Source organism: Balaenoptera musculus, chromosome 7, assembly GCF_009873245.2.
Source record: "Balaenoptera musculus isolate JJ_BM4_2016_0621 chromosome 7, mBalMus1.pri.v3, whole genome shotgun sequence".
Taxonomy (NCBI): Eukaryota; Metazoa; Chordata; class Mammalia; order Artiodactyla; family Balaenopteridae; genus Balaenoptera; species Balaenoptera musculus.
Window position 1 is genome coordinate 108,738,427 of NC_045791.1, and position 15,252 is coordinate 108,753,678.

General features: G+C 50.0%; 1 protein-coding gene across 10 annotated transcripts in view; it reads left to right on the forward strand.

Annotated features, from left to right (window-relative positions):
• Positions 1-15,252, forward strand: part of AGAP1 (ArfGAP with GTPase domain, ankyrin repeat and PH domain 1) — a 549,508-nt gene that overhangs the window by 401,814 nt on the left and 132,442 nt on the right. The gene's annotated exons all lie outside the window — the stretch shown is intronic.

A 15,252-nucleotide genomic window follows, 5' to 3' on the forward strand; every position in this document is an offset into this window, starting at 1 on the left:
TGATCAGAATCTTGGGCTTCAGGTGCATGGCACCGTGCCAGCCTGCCAGGCCCTGCATGGACTGGGCAGTTTTGGCACCATCAGAATCTAGAACTTGCCAAATGTAGGAAGCTCTCGCTCAGGCTCCTTCGAAAGAAGGAGAAATCTTAACTACAGATGTGGCGTGGAAACAAAACAGCCCACTCTGATCTACTCAGTTGCCCTCTGGCTTGGGGAACCTTTTATCATCCTACCTAATATGTATTTGTGACCTGGTCAGCATTTTAAATACAGTTGTTGTAAGAGTGTAATCAGAAGTGAAAGGTCATTGGCCTCATCTTCTTAATACCACACCAGACTGATTCCAGAATTCAAAGTACAGACGACCTGAATGTCTCAAGTTCTTTTTTCAAATGAATTCAGCCCCAGCCCTCAACTGCCGCTAGTTGGAGACATGAGTGAGTTGAATACATCTAGTGTTCAGGCAGAGGAAGTGAGAGGTTAACCCCAGCCTTGGAATCTACATAAAATATGTAGCACAGTCATTAGTCATCAGCAGCAGGTTAGCAAAATTCTAAAACAGCAGGAAAGAGAAATGTTCTCTTTTCGGTGGCAGTTAAAGAAATCATCTCACACTTTTCCAAAAAAATTTTTCATAGGACAAATCCTCACATTTAACTATGGAGTTGTCCCATATTTCTATGAAAAATGTTTATTCTGTTAGAAGGGTATATAGGTAGGAAACAGGTAACCAAGGCAGCTCACGATGCAAATTTAGGTAAATGTATTCTGAGTACCTCTTGCATCCACACGTCCAGTATAGAATTATAAGTGGATTTGTTTGTTTTTTGCACTGTTAATTATATCTGTTTTTTTAAACACATAGTATCTTCCTGCTATTTTCCCAGGACCTAAAACAGTGCTTCCCACAAAGCGGGTGCTGGGTAGTTATTTGTGGGCTGGTTGTCTGTGTGCACACGTGCAAACGCTCTCTGAATATGTAGTCAAGGTCATGCTCGTCCAAGTGGGGAGCTTTGTCACCTTTGGTCCCCAGTGGTTGCCAGTTGCCCTGCTTCAGCTCCAGGGCTTTCTGTGCAAGACCGCTGAGGGGGGATTCCCAATGGAACCCAACCCTTCAAAGCTCCGCCGTGGGCTTAGTGGCTCAAGGGGGGAGGGAGTCCCTCTCAGTAGCCTCCAATCCACTGACTGGGGCGATTGTTAGGGCCCAGGTGTGACGGAAAGGAATAGAGTTTCTGAGACTTGTGGGGCCTCTCTTTCAAGTGGCCCGACGTTTGAGGCACCATCTCTCACTGGCGTGCCACCCAGCATCAACAAAGGCTTGGGAACCACAATCAAACCTCCTGTCCCACGGTTTAGGAGACAGTAGTGAGATGACATAGAACAAGAAGTTTTTCAAGTATCATTTTAAATGTTGAGAAGATATTATTTCTATGACTTGGCAAATTACCATTTGATTTCATAAAAAAAAAAAAAAAAAAGCCATCTGTTGAGTTGAAACATAACATAATGTTACATGTGATGATGCCCAAGGGAAATGGAGATCTTTTTAAAAAGAAGATACAATTTATCATCTTCATAGGGTAATCATTTATTCTACAACGGGCTCAAAACTGTGAGGATATTTAATGCAGGTTTTTCAGCTGGCATTTAAATAATATCTAAAACTTCTAGGTCATAGATATACAATGATAGATATACGGATTTTTGTTTCTTCCAGCATTCAAAGACTTTCCTTAAATGTATGGGTTTTTTGTTTGTTTGTTTGTTGTGGATTTTTTTGTTTTTTTGTTTGTGTGTGTGTGTGTGCACTGCAGTTTGTGTTTTGGCAATTCTTTTTTCTGAAAGACTTTTTACTGAGCATCCATTTGTGGTGTTTGGTGCCTACCGGCTGCTAAGCATGCATAAAGAAGTTAAAACTCAGAGGGACACCACCCAATAAGGGAAGCATCCCCCAGAACCAATCACAGCACTCAGAAGGCAGTGAAAGGGGTGCAGTGTTGTGTGGGAGCTGGGAAGAGGGGCCAGGAGGACGTCACGACGAGGGTCGTCTGGCCCTGGGCTCCCACCCCAGCAGGAATCCGTGAGCCGTCTGCTGTCGGCACTGTACTTCGTCCAGCTTTAATCTCGGCATGTCTAAGAGTGAGCGTCCCAGATCCTCTCTAATAGTTATCGGAACTTTTCCCCCTAAATTTATAATCTTCTTTTGGTATCAGTAATGTATGTTTTTTGTGTTGCAGTTCTGTGTTCAGATTCCTTAGTTTCAACTTACTGGATGATTATTATTTTTTCTTTCTTTTTTAACTGAGGCATAGTTGATGTCCAATATTAGGTAAGATTCAGGTACACAACATAGTGATTCACAATTTTTAACAGTTATATTTCATTTATAATTATTACAAACTATTGGCAGTGTTCCCTGTGCTGTACAATATACCCTTGTAGTTTATTTTATACATAGTAGTTTGTACCTCTTAATCCCCTACCCCTGTCTTGCCCTTCCCCCTTGCCTCTCCCCACCAGTGACCACTAGTTTGTTCTCTATATCTGTGAGTCTGTTTCTTTTTTACTATCTTCACTAGTTAGTTTTTTTAGACTCCACATATAAGTGATACCAGTATTTGTTTTTTTCTGTCTGACTTATTTCACTAATATCCTCCAAGTCCATCCATGTTGTTGCAGATGGCAAATTTTCATTCTTTTTTATGGCTGAGTAGTATTCCATTGTGTGTGTATATAGATGTATAGATAGAGAGAGGTAGATAGATATCTCACACCTTCTTTATCCATTCATCTGTTGATGGACACTTAGGGTGCTTCCACATCTTGGCAATTGTAAATAATGCTGCTGTAAACATTGGGATGCATGTATCTTTTTGAATTAGTGTTTTTTGTTTGTTTATTTTTTTACATAAATCCTACCCGGGATTAGAATTGCTGGCTCCTATGGCAGTTGTATTTTTAGTTTTTTGAGAAACCTCCATACTGTTTTCCATAGCGGCTGCACCAATTTACATTCCCATCAACAGTGCAAGAGGGTTCTCTTTTCTCCACGTCCTCGCCGACAGTTGTTATTTGTGGATGATTATTGTTTTAAAAAACTTGATTGCCCTTTGTGGCCATGTTTACATGGTTTTCAGGATTAAAGGAGGCTGAGAGCATGTCAGTGACCCTACACGCCCACCTAGGTTACCCGTCCACTCAGCATCTATCATCATCCCTCTAATGTGTGAGTCTTCGTGAGTCTGTGTCTAGTGTGTGTTTATTGATAATATCCCCTCACTAGGACGTCAGCTCTCTAGGACAGGAGCTTTGTTTTATTTACTTCCGTTGTTACAGCTCTAGAGGAGAGCCTGACGGGGTGAGTGGGTCTGTCTGTCCATCCATTTGTCTGGCAGTTGGTCAGTACCGCACTGAGCACAGGGTCCAAGCCCTGTGTGGTGGTGTGTCCTCTTGGACTGGTGTGGGACGTGAGAGGAAGAGAGGAGTCAGGATGGGCCAGGGCTGTTGGCCTGAACACCTGGAGGGTGGAGTTGGTCTTGGCCAAGATCGAGAAGGAGCAGGTCGGGGTGTGGCAGGCCAAGGGCAGGTGTTCAGCAGTGCTGTTTTGCCCATTTTACATGTGGAGATATTGAGGCCAAAAGAGATGAACTACCCAGTCACATAGCCAGGTGGGATTTTGAACTGCTTTTCTGATTCCACAGCTGTGCTAGTTCCTTCTTATGGAACTCGTCCTGTGGTTCTCTTCCTGACCCCCCATCTGCATCCCTTTGGGCCACTTGATGTTGGCCATTTTGCGGACCATGGACTTCTTCATCAGGAAATGGTCAGGGTAGGAGCTGAAATGCGAATCAGCTCCTGGGCTTCAGGGACTTGATGGTTTGGATCCTTCGCACACTGCCGTGGGGGGAGCACAGAGCTTCTGGGAGCAGTTTAGCATCAGGTATCCAGAGCCCCACAAATACTCATTTTCTTGGGCCCATCCCTTGAAAACTGCCCTAATGCAATAATTCCGAATATGGAAAATACATGAAAAGTATTGATGTATGGTCAAAATTTTTCAATCCATCTAAGCATTAGGGAAATAGTTAAGCACACTCAAGCACACTCTACTCTTTAGATTATTTACCTTTTTGACATTTGACCCTGGAGCAATGGGATGGTACATCACAACCAAATTACCTCCTGTTTTAGTCTGGGCTTCTGTATATCAGGTTTTCTTAAAGCTGGGGACACCATCGCTCTCCTTTTTCAAACCACGTGATATCAGTAGATTAAGAGCGGGGATGGGTTGTGAAGAAACAGCCTTGTTTTGATGTATTTCTGTACCTTGAGCAGAAGGGACCAAGTGAACATATTCAGGACCCTGGACAGAGCCCGCTGGGGACTTGCAGAACTGAAGCTGGCCTTCCCTGCCTCAGACAGGACCATTTCGTGTGCAGGAGTTGGGAATTTGATTCCAAGTGACTTTTTTTTTTTTTTAAGTTTAATTTTATTATATTTATTTATTTATGGCTGTGTTGGGTCTTCGTTTCTGTGCGAGGGCTTTCCCTAGTTGTGGCAAGTGGGGGCCACTCTTCATCGCGGTGCGCGGGCCTCTCACTATCGCGGCCTCTCTTGTTGTGGAGCACAGGCTCCAGACGCGCAGGCTCAGTAATTGTGGCTCACGGGCCTAGTTGCTCCGCGGCCTGTGGGATCTTCCCGGTCCAGGGCTCGAACCCGTGTCCCCTGCATTGGCAGGCAGAGTCTCAACCACTGCGCCACCAGGGAAGCCCCCAAGTGACTTTTAATAGAAACAGCTAAGTTTCTAAAGATGGGAAATTTACGTTATCAAAGAGGGATCGTGCATTTAATTAACTTCTCTATCTCACTGAGTTTTCTTCTAGACGTCTCAGCCGCTCCCCGGCCTGCTCAGCCAGTGGGGTCTCCCACGTGAAAGAGAATCTCTTTGTCGTTTAGCAGCCGTAAGCGCCCAACTTGAGAAATGGTCATGGCTGATTATGTAAAAAGAGATGCAGGAATCTCTTGAAATGATCTCATTTCCACCAAACGGTACTGCTCAGGGTGCCTTTACATTTTTTCGGAGTACACTGGATTAATTTAAACTTTGTGCGCTTGATTCAGCTAAAAATCAACTAGAGAACAATTTAATTTTTGACCCTGAAATGTAAAATCCTGACTTGCCTTCCCCAGATCAGGTGATGGTATGAGTACAGGCTGACCATCCAGCATGAGGCAAAACTAAAGGGACTCGAGGGTTCGCTTGCGGAGCCCGCCGTAGTGGGCAACTCGAGGGTACGCTTGCGGAGCCCGCCGTAGTGGGCGACTCGAGGGTACGCTTGCGGAGCCCGCCGTAGTGGGCGACTCGAGGGTACGCTTGCGGAGCCCGCCGTAGTGGGCGACTCGAGGGTACGCTTGCGGAGCCCGCCGTAGTGGGCGACTCGAGGGTACGCTTGCGGAGCCCGCCGTAGTGGGCGACTCGAGGGTACGCTTGCGGAGCCCGCCGTAGTGGGCGACTCGAGGGTACGCTTGCGGAGCCCGCCGTAGTGGGCGACTCGAGGGTACGCTTGCGGAGCCCGCCGTAGTGGGCGACTCGAGGGTACGCTTGCGGAGCCCGCCGTAGTGGGCAGGAAGGGACAGGTGACAAGGTGATTCTGGATGCCAGGAAACGGCATGCACCAGGAGGCCAGAGGGGAGGCGGATGTAGCTCAGGGAGGGGGAGGATGTGAGGACACTTGAGAGGAGTGAGGCTGTCCCGCCCGTGGGCGTGTGCTCGCTGCACAGGACAAGGGGGAGGCCGGGACGGCTCCCTCAGAGAAGGACGGAACATCCCACGGTACACCTTTGATCTGACACCTGGAACCAGGTCCTGGTGGGTGTCTGGAGGCCCAGGCAGCCACATCCAGTCCCCACACTCAACTTTGTGACCTGAGTCTTGTGAACGGCCTTAGCTTAAGTTTCTGAGTGTCCTCAGGCCCCCTCGGACCCCCTGCTCTGACCCCGAACCTGCATCTTGCTTGTCTGTCCCCGTTACCTTCTTTTGTCTTCCCTATTTGGTTGCGTTGTAGCATTTACACAATGGACCCCCCGCCCTTTTCTTTGTTTTAAAATAGCTTTACTGAGCTAAAACTCACAGCACGTAAACTTCACCCATTTAACGTCTACAATTCAGTACTTCTAGTATATTCACAGAAACGTGCAGCCATCGCCACAGTCAATCATAGAACCTTTTTCATTGCCTCAAAATGAAACCCCGTACCCTAATTAGCGATCAGAATTTGTGGGTTTTTTTTTTTTTTTTAAAGACTGTCATAGAAACATGTTTCAGTAAGTAAGGGCTTCCTGTAAATGAAGACCAATTCCAACGTATTCAGCTTCGTTTACAGAGACCTCTGGGTGTAACTGAACACAGCCCGGGTAGGAAATACTTCTCCCTATGTTTTCTCTCCATTCTAGCCCCTCCTATTGTATTCCTTTCCTCCCACTTTTGTAACTCAGTCTAACACTGTGTTGTCTCTCCCTTTTCCCTAACACCTGTCATCTTCCTGGGCCCCCCGCAGTGTCCCCGCTGCCCCTTCTTCTGACACCGTGTACCTCTGTGTGAGCGCCGCTAGCTGCAAAGGGAACCGGACAATATGCCGGGCTCTGAAACATCTTCAGAGATTGGGATTCAAGTAAACCTCGTCCTGTTGAAAGCTCCCGTCAAAAGGACTGTGAGAAGGGGTGAGGTTTTGAACTTCACTTCACACTCACCTTTTAACAGCGGCCGGGATGTTGTGATTTCCTTGGATGGCAGAGGTGGCCTGTTCTCTATTTACCAGCCCGCACATCTCTCTGAGCTTCAGAAAGAACAGAGCCCTTAGTGAAGATCCAAATTAGCTTTATATTGTCGGCTTTGTCTTGAAGGGAATAGGTTTTAATTAACTAGCTCCTACAGTGACTTCATCTTGAGTTTTTGGAAGGTTTTAACCCTCAACTGATCCCCTCCACCCCGACCCGGCACCGACAAATAGCCCTGTCTTTGATCATTTTGAATTCTTGTAATACCAAAAAACAAAGATTTTTAGTAATATATTGTTTCTGATCCTGCCAGATGAGTAAGTTAGGGACTATGTGAAAGTGAGAGAGAGGAAAGCTAATATGCATTCACGGTCGGTCCTTTTCCTTTTTTTCTTTTTTTTTTTTTTTTTTTTTTTAATAGAGATTCAGGCTTCTTGTGAACATGCATTTTAAAACAATTCCTATCTTTCATCAACACATAGGAAATAACAGTCAGCCTGCCCTCAGAACCCTTGGCAGCTCCTCCAGATAGCGTGGCGGGCTCCCTGCAGCAAATTCTTGGTGTCCACTCTCCAAATCAAGCCCAGTACGGAACAGTGGAGGGAGACATCCCTCCAGAGGATCCACAGCTCCCTGAAATGAACTCCAGAGTGGGGATCGGGGAAGTGCGCTGGACGTGCAGTGGCAGTAGTAACGCCAGTAGTTGTTGCGGTCCTAACAGTCGCAGGGATGCCCCGCTCCTTCCCAGCGCGGTGCAGAAGGACACCTCCCCCGGCATACACATTTGGAGACCCTTGGGAGAAGCAGGACCATGGGTATCACAGCCATGGAGCCGGGTCTATTTGAATATCAGTCGGGATAGCAGAAAACCTATCCACACACCTGGCACTGACGGCCATCACCGAGGCATGCTCCCTGCAACAGTTCATCAAAAATGGCCCAGCTAATGATCGGCTGGGCAGATAATCGGACGAGAGTTAATTGTAAGGTTTGATATGGCATCTTGTCAGCAGAGATAAGTTGTCACGTTTTCCACTTGAGCTGAAACTAAATGATTGTAAAATAAGTTATGAGTGTCCTTGGGCCTGTCTGCCGGAATGATGGCTAAGAATACATGCCTGGCCCATCAGTCTCAAGCAGGCTGCTTGATATTTATGCGAACGGAATGTTATTTTATTCCCCCTCTAGTCATGCTTGTCAGCTCTCCGAGTGAAAAGTGAAACTGCTTCTTTGACTCATACTTCACGTACTGAAGCTCGGAGAGACTGCAGATTGTTATCATTATTGCTTGTATTATATATTTTTTGGGGTGTGCGTTGAACATTGATGCCCGATTGGGAAGAACTAATGGCCGGCATTGAGCTCTCGGGCTGGCGGTGGACCGGCCTCTCCCGGCTCGGCGCCTCGTCTCGGGGGCTCCGGTCCCTCCATCAAAGCCGGTTTAGAGGTGGCGTCATGAGGCGCTTGCCTTTTTTAATTTGGCATGGCTTTCTTCTTTCCGCGTCCCCCCTCCTCTGCTCTCTGCATGCGCCCTCCCGTATTTAAGGCTGTCGACGGTACTGTCTGTCCCGATGCCCGGTAATTGATACAGAATAAGATGCGTTATTTGTACTGCGTTCTGTGGGCTCATTTTCAGTGTCTGGGGCTGGGCTTTCGGGGCCTCTTCAGTTTGAAGGATACCTTGTCAGGCAAGAGGAGTCTCTCGGAAATGGAAAAGCACAGCCTAGATGCCTAGTGCGTTTTGATTGCTCATATTTTAAACCAGGGGAATTTTAAATGACTCCTCTTGGAAGGGAGTTCTCCAAATCTAGAAGCCGGGCATTCATATACCGACACCGGGACTCGGGACCCAGTTAGCTAGAAACCAGAGCTTCCTCGACGTGACCCCCACCCTCGAGAACGGTCAGGGCTGCCAGGGGCCCTCTCTCCTCCAGGCCTCCCTGACCACGCGTGGCCCTGCCCCTCCTTGGCCTCGGTCATGACTCACCACCCCGCCCCCTCCTCTGGGCCATGGTGCAGGTCCCCTCGCATAGTGGGCGCTCCTGGTTCCTGGGCAGCTGCCTTTCCTCGCCCAGCTGTCCAGCCCTGAACTGTGCCTGCTCCCACTGACCCCACCCCAGAGCATCTGGTTTTTCCAGGGACTTCTGTGGCCACCCCCTTAGCCCAGCCGCCTGGACGCCTGACCTCATAGTGGCTGCTTTCCCTCCTCCAGCGAAAACGCTAGGAGCACGTGTCCAGGGCCTGGACCACGGTGGTGGAGCACAGACACAGGCAGGGAGACGGCACGGGAGGAGCTCAGGGCTCCAGCCTCACCTGCAGGAGGACCTGGAAAGTCTCTAAATTGGGGCAGTGGTGGTTTTCTTGGTGGTACCTTGACCCTGTGAGCAGCAAACCAGGCCATGGACGGGAAACGCTTCTTGGTCTCCAAGGGACTGGTGCATATCCCTTACTTTATTCACACTCCTCCTTGTCTGCGAAAGAATTTGTGGGGCTTACCAATGCTGGTCCTGCTTTCTGGTTTCATCATTATCATTATTGCTCTTATTACTAGATGACAACCCGTGTCATCCTGAAAGCTCACCTCCCTCCTCCCTCCTCCCTCCTCCCTCCTCCCTCCTCCCTCCTCCCTCCTCCCTCCCTTCCTCCAGGGGCCAGGGCAGGACTCATGTTCTTCTGTTCTCCTCCTCCCCCTGCCCCGCTCCTGGGCCTTCCCCTGACCTTGGCTCTCTGTCACTCTCGCTCTGGGTCCTAGTGGCCCGAGCAGCGGTCCCAGAGTCATAGTCCTATTTCTCAAGGGAGGCCATGGGGCCGGCTTGCCTGTGCTCACCTTGGTGACAGGGGACATGAGGATGGTTCCTCACCTTACTTCTCTCTGCGTGTAGGTGGCACTTCTGTTTACGTACGTTTAAATCCATGCAGTTGGTGTGCTTGCCGTAGATCTGATTCCCCCTTTTCATCCTCTGATCAGATAGGCATCCTCTCAGTCATTGGAATCAACTCGGGGACAGGGATTTTCACCCTCTAGTCTCTTGACGTGACCCAGGTGCCTAGGCAGAGCTGTCCCCCAGAGCACAGAGGGCCCACGAGGTGGGCGTGGTCAATGGAGGGGGTCTATTAAAGGAGATACTTTGGCAGCGTAAATAGACTTTGTTCACCATCTTAGTTGCTCACCTAAAAATAGGTCCCAGACTGCTGGAAACTTACCCGACTGACTGCGGTTTGACACAGAAGCATTCTTGTGGTTACTTTTAAAACTAAGTTGCAAAGGTGATTCTCCGTTACACACCCAAAGCAGTGCCATCCACCTGTGTTAAAGCCTCTGCAAGAGAGAATCAACTCTTTATAAAACTCAGTTCCACAGACATGCCTGGAACCCTCATCGTTCATCCCCAGGGCGTTTCAGGCTCTGTCTTGGTGAAGAGGTTGAAGGACGTTACTGCCTTCAGAAGGTGTCCAGTTAACGAAGAGACAAAGGCGCGGGTGATGGGGTGTACCGTGTGGTGAGGGCCACCTCACCAAGGAGGCGGGGAGGGCTGGACAGGAGGCAACCGAGGGCGATGGCCAGAATGGGGGCCTCTCCCGGCCATCCTCCTTTGGATCCCAGGACCCACAGCTTCCTAGTTTCCCTCCCACCCAGCTAGCTTGAGGCCTCGCTGTGGCTTCCCAGCCAAGGAGGGAGCCAGGAACCACGTGGGGCGCTGCTGAGACGGGCGCCATCCCACTGGGACCTGCCCACCAACGAGGCTGTGGGGATACCCGGGCCTCAGCAGGGGCGTGTCGGGGGCTGGCGGGTCAAACACGGGCAGCCAGGAGGAGGACAGCTCTGGGGGGCTTTGCTTTAAGGAGGAGCAGAAACCAGATGGTGGCTGGGGGAGGGCCTGGAGTCAAGGGAGGGTTTCGTTAGGACCGGAGATGATACAGCGACGCAGCATGTTCAGTGCAGGCAGGAGAGGGTGCGAATTGCCGGGCGGAAGCCAGTTCACGGGGGAGGGGCGGCCTCGGCAGCAGGGCAGGGGTGAGGGAGGCCCCAGAGTCCATGGGGACCGGGGACAGGAAGGGGGGTGCCCTCTTCTGGTTGCTGCTTTTATCGTTTCGTTTTTTTGTCTGCAGTGAAATGAAAATGGGGGTCCTCGAGGGGGGTGGGATGGAGGGCAGGTGTCTGAGGGGAGTGGAGAAGGGGTGATAGAGCTTCTTAGAGGGGGAGGGATGGATTTACTCCCAGAATGCAGTGGATTGGAGCACAGGCCGGAGGTTGGGCCCCTGTCCCACCCCACCACCGTAAAGGGGCCAGACGGAGAGGAAGCCGTTGGCAGGGTGCTGTTCTCTTCCATCCTGGGCCCGAGTCCTGGCACGGCACAGGTAGGGGTGGAGATCATCAGTCATGCTGGGGGCTCCGGTCAGGGGAGGTGGAGGCAGGGGCGTCGAGGCTGCCCCCTGCAGGAGCAGTGCCTGTGACGTCATCCCGCGGGGCAGGGAGAGAAAGGGAACGTGAGGCGGATGTTAGTCGGTGGAGAGCGATGGGGCCGGTAGATGGGACCTGAGGCCCCGGTGTAAGTGAGCTGGGCAGACTGGGCATGGGGGGCGGGGGGGCATAGAACCCAGAGGGGCCGGTTCCTGCAGCAGGCGGGCCTGGGTCTGGGCCAGGAGAGCAGCGGGTGCGGCGGCAGAGGGGAGGAAAGAGCTTCACGAGGTCACCTGGGAGGGGCCCAGAGGCCAGGATGCTGGAGGGAGTGCCTAGGAGGCGCAGGACGTGATCACAGGTCAGGGTGGGTGGGCTGCTCCTGAAACGGTCAGTGAAGGGGTGGGACCTGGGGTCTTGGGGAGCGAGCGGGATCCCAGGGCACAGGCTCCGGAGGGGCCAGGACCTGGGGGGAGGAAGAGTGGTCTGCAGGCAGCAGCGCGGGGCTGGGAGGACGCCCCGCCCACCTGCGTGCTTTGCGGTGCAGGAGGAGATGTGTCCCCGGGGCAGAGCCAGGGTAGCTCCAGGGAAAGGGAGCCTTCGGGGAGGGTCGCTGGTGTGAGGGACTTTGCCCCCAGCCCTCACAGAACAGGATTCTGGAGGAGGAGTCTGAGAGGTTGAAGAAGAATAGAAGAGCCCTTCCGAGTCCACAGGTTCCGCACTACTGACGTTTCGGGCAGGACCGTTTTGTGCGGCAGGGCTGTCCTATGTGTTGTAGGGTGTTTTTCAGCATCTCAGGCTTCTGCCCACTCGATGCCTATGGTACCCGCACCCTGCTCGGTCTGATAACCGAGACTGTCTCCAGACGTTACCAGATGTCGCTGGGTGAGGGTTCCCAGTGGTGAGCCAGCGGGTTACTGGAAACATGGAGCCACGTGGGGATAGACCCACTGGTGTTGAGGATGGCCTCCCAGAAAGGAAGGCTGTAACGGATGCTGACGAGCTTGGCTCTGATCGTCCCTTAGGGGAAGGTGGGTGTCACCACTTGCAAGTAGTTCCTTCTCGAGATTGGCACTTAGCTACTTTCTTCAAGCGAGTCAGGAATCTCCCCCTCAATTACAGGTATTCTAAGATACTCAGAAACCTTGGAAATGAGATTGTCGTGTCGCTATCAGTTACTTTGCGGAAAGTTTCCTGCAGCTGGAGGGGGAGGGGTGGGGAGATGCCTAGAAACAGGCGCCTGTCATTTTGGTTTCCAAAATGCTGAATTCTGAGCCCTAAACCAGTGAGTTTAAAATCCAGCCCAGGTAGGATTCTGAATTAGATTGGTAATACTTCTGTGCTTTGTGTGCGTATAGAAAAGGAAACAGTGATTTAATTGAACAGAGATAGTTCATTAAGGAGAAGAAGTATTAAATGGATTTCCCTTTTTTGTTTTTAAATTGTCAAACATATCTGTAAGTTGGGTACCCATCTATCTTTCAACAAAGTGTTTGACGAGGCTGTTCCATAGTTTCTTTATAGGCAAGTTCAAAGGTGTCTGAGCTGGTTGCACAGACAGTATGATGTCTCCAGGTCTTACTCAGTGATCACTCAACAAAGCTTCTGGTTGTGGATTGGTGAGTGAAGATTCAAGGCTCTGTCTTGACCTCACCTTGTTGAATATCTTTTCCACTGATTTGGATGAATACACAAAGTTGTGTGCTCAGAACAGCCAACAAGAGCTAAGACAATTGTGAAGAATAACAAAGTGTGGGGACTTGCCCTACCTTATGAGGTACCAAGGTGACTAAAGCGCCATAGCGTTCAGGACCATGTGCTGTAGAACACAGATAGATGAAAAGATTATTGGAGAAGAATAGAGAACCCGGAAATAGAGCCACCTCACATATATGGAAGCCTGTTATATGACAGTATAGCTTATGTATATATTCTGAGCATCTTAAAAAGAGATATTGGTACCCACCTTAAAGAACTGCTGGATAATGGAAGGGACCCAGGTGTCCCTATTATAATGCTGCATCCACCGCGTGCCCAGCATTGGACGGCTCAGTATGGGGGTGAGCACCTTTAGCTGCCCTGGGAAACAACCATGCCAGTTGCATCCAGATACCGGACAGACGGCCAAGGGCAGGAAGCGCCAGCTTTAGGATCTGTAAGGGTTCAAAGATGAGAAATGTTAGTTTGGGAGAGAATGTGACGTAAGGATTAAGAGGCATAGTTGGGAATGAACATTGTGCATTGAATTGAGGGAACACCTGAGGGACAGAGTGAGATAATGAAACGCCAGCCCTGCTGCAGCAGAGGGCAGCTGTCTCTGCCTGCGCCCCTCATCTGCCTCCGCGATTGGAGGGTCATTGGGACCATGGTTTCCCCATGACCTGTCACCACGCCAGGCACAGGATGGGTTCTTAACACTTTAGAGTCAGAGACGATGCAGTCAGAGGGTGAAGACTTTTGAAACCTGGGCAGCAAATACTTGAAATGTACAAAAATATTCATTGTAAGGTTTGAACGTTGACTAACATGTGAAAGGGTTGCTTTGGGATCACCCAATGATCTTGGGGTCCCTGGACCCCTTAGCAACATCAGGCAGCTTCTGAACCCTCTGAAATTGTGCACAAGTATTAACTAGACTAGCCTTTTTTTTTTCTTTTTCTGGGATGCCTACAGCTTTCATCTGATATTCAGTAGGATCTAGTATTTTTTAAAAAAAAGTATGTAAGAATTGCCACTTTTAGAAGATTCGTACTGCGGAAGACGGGGACAGCTTAAAAGGTGGCAAGCCAGCAGGAGAGAGCCCTCCTGCAGTTAGCTGTACCATCCAGGCCTGGGGAGTAAGGATCAGACCCAGGGTGAGTGTGGGTTCGATGGAGAGCAGGCGGGAAGTTGGAAAGAGAATGCAGAAGAAACGGCCGCTTTGTGGATAAAGATGCAACCTGGAGCCCCAGACTCCTTGAGGCAGGTTCTCCTGCAGGAGCCGTGGGTTGACTCTTCACACCCCTCCCAGGACAGGCTCCCAGAGGCCTTTGCTCCACAGGTGATGGGGATATGGAAAGAAGGTTGACCCTTCCGACCGTGCAGAGATGGGCAAGGGATCGCTGGTCTTAGGATATCAGGAAGTTGCATCCTGGGGCATTCCTGGAACCATATTTGTAGCTAAAAAGATACTGTGTCCTTTGACAGTTCTCAGTACATGATAAAATGTTCTAGAACATCAGAAAATGAAAAGATTTTAAATTCATTTTGATTTCCAGTATCTTTATATTTGAAATCATGTCATCCTTCTGTTCAAAATCCTGCCAGGCTCCCCATTTCCCCCAGAGTAAAAGCCAGGGTTCTAGACAGTGGCCAAGCCCCTTCCTCTCTCCAATGCCATTTGCTGTGAGTCTCCCATCCTCACTGGCCCCGGCCACTCACACCCCCCTCTGTTTCTGGAACACACCAGGCGCGCACACCTGGTCCTCGGGCCAGGGTCTGGCAATTTCCTCGTCCCCCAGGTGCACATTCACCTTCTCACGCCTTTACCATCTTCAACTATTGCCTCACGTGTCACCTTCTCAGTGAGACCCACCCAGTCATTTAAAATGGCAACTCACCCTCACCGCGCTGCCGCCTCCCCAGCGTCCACCCTTCGCGCCCTCCTTCTCCCTCTCCGGCTCTCACCACCTCGTAATGAACTCGGGGTTGTGGCCCCACTACTCTGTCAGTGCCACTCAGACGGGAACCTTTATCTGTTTTTCTCAGTGATGGATCCCAAACATCTGGAAAAGTGTCTGGCCCACAGTAGGTGCTCAAAAAATATTTGTTGAGTGAATGAAATATATCGTACAGAACGTTCTGTCTTTTGAGTTACAAAGATGCTGAATCATGAAATACAGAATTCTTAGAACTTTGGAGGTGTTTGGATGGTGTTCCCCCATCACTTTCTCTGGGTACTTTTCCGTTCTGTTGAATTCCATGTTCATTTCAGGTGTTTTAGTGGCATTCTGTTCTTCTCTCTGATAAAGTAAAAACAGACATAATAAATTGAGAGTTTCACGTCCAGTGAATGATCACATTTGTGCGCTGGTTTT